This window comes from Rhinopithecus bieti, unplaced genomic scaffold, assembly GCF_001698545.2.
Source record: "Rhinopithecus bieti isolate Rb0 unplaced genomic scaffold, ASM169854v2 scaffold_61709, whole genome shotgun sequence".
In the NCBI taxonomy this organism is placed as follows: Eukaryota; Metazoa; Chordata; class Mammalia; order Primates; family Cercopithecidae; genus Rhinopithecus; species Rhinopithecus bieti.
This window is the reverse complement of record NW_016823349.1, coordinates 299210-303251: the sequence shown is the minus strand read 5'-3', so window position 1 is coordinate 303251 and position 4042 is coordinate 299210.

The window sequence follows — 4042 nt, the reverse complement described above, 5'->3', positions numbered from 1 at the left end:
TATATATATATATATATATATAGTCTGTACTTATTTTTGTAAATGCATAGAATATCTTTGGAAGAGTACGTAAGAAACTGTAATAGTAGATGCCACCAGGGAGCAGAACAGGGAGTCTGGGTGCTGGGGAGAGAAGGAGACTTTTTTAAACCACGCCCTTTGTATGTTGAGCCTGTGCTTACAGTCTGACACGTGAGTGAACGGATAGTGGGAAAGGGCTGAGGAAGTTGGTGTAGGTACTGCAGAATAGAGCATTAGTTCATAGACTCTTGGAGCACAAAGGTAGTTTATTGTTCATTTAGTTTAGCCAAGAAAACTGTAGCCAATGAGTCTAAATAATCAATATTAGAAATTTCTAGCGGGCTTATTCCTGGGTTCCAGCCCAGATCTATGGAATTCAGAGTCTTTGGGGCTGGAGCCAGGGAACCCGCATTTTGTCAAGCTCTTTAGTTGTTTCTCTTGCACATTAAAGTCTGAAAGTCCATGGGTGTGTGGGTAGGGAGAGCATTAGGAAAAATAGCTAATGTATGCTGGGCTTAATACCTAAGTGATGGGTTGATAGGTGCAGCAAACCACCGTGACACATGTTTACCTATGTAACAAATCTGTGCATCCTACACATATACCCCAGAACTTAAAATAAAAATAAAATTTTTTTTTTAAAGTCTGAGAGTCGCTGTTTTATTTTTTGTTTGTTTTGAGATGGGATCTTGCTCTGTCACCCAGCCTCGAGGGAAGTGGCTCACTGCAGCCTCTACCTCCTAGGCTCAAGTGATCCTCCTACCTCAGCCTCCTGAGTAGATGGGACTACAGGCATGCGCCACCATGCCTAACTACTTTCAAAAATATTTTTGTAGAAATGGGGTTTCACTCTGTTGCCCAGGCTGGTTTCAAGCTCCTGGACTCAAATGAGCCTCCTGCCTCAGCCTTCTAAAGTGTTAAGATTATAGACGTGAGCCACTGTGCCCAGCCAGAGTCACTGTTTTAAATGTCTAGTTTAAGAGTACACCACTACTAGAAAGGCAAATGCAATCCTATGCTTTCCTGTAGCCAGTATATGTCATTTGTGGTGTAAAGGATGACACTTGCACCCCACGCTGCTCCCTTGGAGGCAGCCATATGCTCAATACACAGAAAGGGGATACTGCCAACCTACCTGCCTGGCCTGAAATCTTTGAAGCCTGTTCGTTTGTCCCCACACAGCCACAGGAGCTGTGAGGCCAGGAACCCAGGAACACATTGAGATTGAAAGACACCTGCTTTCCCCAGGGTCTGCATGGAGAAGCTTATTATATGGCACTACGAACGCTTATTAAACAATAACAATGACTGGACCTGGTGGCTCACGCCTGTAATCCCAGCACTTTGGGAGACCGAGGTGGATGGATCACGAGGGCAGAAGATCAAGACCATCCTGGCCAACATGGTGAAACCCCAGCTCTACTGAAAATACAAATATTAGCTGTGTGTGGTGGTGCATGCCTGTAATCCCAGTTACTCGGGAGGCTGAGGCAGGAGAATAGCTTGAACGAGGGAGTCGGAGGTTTCAGTCAGCCAAGATTGTGCCATTGCACTCCAGCCTGAGTGAGAACTCCGTCAAAAAAAAAAAACAGCAGCAATACATTTATTTTGTCTCTGCTTTGTATCCAAGAGATAGTCCCTACTATTATTTGAGCTGCATGAATAGAGATAAGAGAACAGAACCATCCAACAAATGTGGAGAACACCACGAAATATCAATAAGGGCTTTAATCATTGGCCTCTCAATTATGTGAGGTTTAACTTTGAGTAAATTATAAAATTATAAGATTTCTGTGAGCTAGCTTGCAAGGAAGAAAAAATGTCTTAAATGACTTGCAACTGTTACACAGTCATTTATATTCCATCTAGTCATATTCAGAGACTTAAGAGCTAATAAATAAGAGTATAACAGATTTCCTTTTTTCTCTTCTGCCCTGAGAAGGACATGATCTCTACAGAGGTTACTCTGCAGCTGAGGCAGAAGGAGATTATAGCTAGAGGCTGTCTGCTGAACACGTCTGGAGGGTACACTCAGTGATGACCACAGATACTAATAGTGTTTTCAGTTTGGAACAATTATGAATAAAGCTGCTAATAATATTTGTCTACAAGTTTTATGCAACTGTAGGTTTTCATTTCTCTTGGGTAAACATTAGGTTGATGCAAAAGTAATTGCAGTTTTTGCCATTACTGTTTTACAAATGGCAAAAACCCCAATTACTTTTGCACCAACCAACCTAATACTTAAGAGTGAAGTGGTGGCCGGGCACGGTGGCTCAAGCCTGTAATCCCAGCACTTTGGGAGGCCGAGATGGGCGGATCACGAGGTCAGGAGATCGAGATCATCCTGGCTAACACGGTGAAACCCCGTCTCTACTAAAAAAATACAAAATCTAGCCAGGCGAGGTGGCGGGCGCCTGTAGTCCCAGCTACTCAGGAGGCTGAGGCAGGAGAATGGTGGGAACCCGGGAGGCGGAGCTTGCAGTGAGCTGAGATCCGGCCACTGCACTCCAGCCCCGGCGATAGAGCGAGACTCCATCTCAAAAAAAAAAAAAGAAAAAGAGTGAGGTGGGTGAGTCATATGTCAGGTGTATAGTTAAATTTATAAAAACTTGCCAAACTGTATTCCAAAGTGGTTTTTACCATTTTACATTATATCAGAAATATATGAGAGTTCCAGTTGCTCCACATCCTTATCAACGCTTGCTATTGTCAGCCGTCTAAATTTTATCCATTCTCACAAATGTGTACTGGCATCTCCTGGTGGTTTTCATTTATATTGCCTTTTTTTTTTTTTTTTTTTTTTTTTTTTTTTTTTTTTTTTTGAGACACAGTCTCACTCTGTCTCCAGGCTGGAGTGCAATGGTGCGATCTTGGCTCACTGCAACCTCTGCCTCCTGGGTTCAAGCAATTCTCTTGCCTCAGCCTCCTGAGTAGCTGGGACTACAGGTGCACATCACCATACCTAGCTAATTTTTGTATCTTTAGTAGAGATGGGGTTTCACCATGTTGGCCAGGATAATCTTGATCTCTTGACCTCATGAGCCGCCTGCCTCGGCCTCCCAAAGTGCTGGGATTACAGGCATGAACCACCATGTCCAGCCTATATTTCTTTGCTGATTAATGATGGTAAGCAACTTTTCATATACTTGTTAGCCATTCATATATGTTCTTTTGGAAAGGGTTTAAGTCTCTTGCCTGTTTAAAAAGTTTTGTATTTTTCTTTAGTATTATTATTACATTTTAAGAATTCCTTATATCTGGATACAAGTTCTTTATCATATTTATGTATTACAAATATATTCTTTCAGTATATGTCTCACCATTTCATTTTATTAGTGGTAACTTTTGAAGAGAAGATTTTAATTTTGTTATGCTCAATTTATCAATAGTTTTTCTTTCATAGTTAATACTTTTTATGTCCTAAGAAATTTTGCCTAGTCCAAGTTTGCAAAGATTTTCTTCTATGTTTACATCCAGAGATGCATAGTTTTTTAGCTCTTATGTTAAGACCATGGTCCATTCAAGTTAATTTTTGAATAAAGGGAGGTAAAATTCCAAGTTTATTTATGTGATTATTCAACCATTCCAACACTATTTGTTTTCCCCCAGGATTTACCTTGCTATTGACAAAAGTCAATTGATCATGTAAATGTAGGTATATTTCTCAACTGTCTCTTCCATTCTATTGGTCTATATAATTATTCTTTTTTTTCTTTCTTTCTTTCTTTCTTTTTTTTTTTTTGAGACAGAGTTTCACTCTTGTTGCCCAGGGTGCAGTGCAACTGCATCATCTTGGCTCACTGCAACCTCTGCCCTCTGGGTTCAAGTGATTCTCCTGCCTCAGCCTCCCAAATAGCTGAGATTACAGGCATGTGCCACCACACCTAGTTAATTTTGTATTTTTAGTGGAGAAGGGGTTTCTCCATGTTGGTCAGGCTGGTTTCAAACTCCTGACCTCAGGCAATCTGCCCACCTTGGCCTCCAAAAGTGCTGGGATTACAGGTGTGAGCCACCGTGC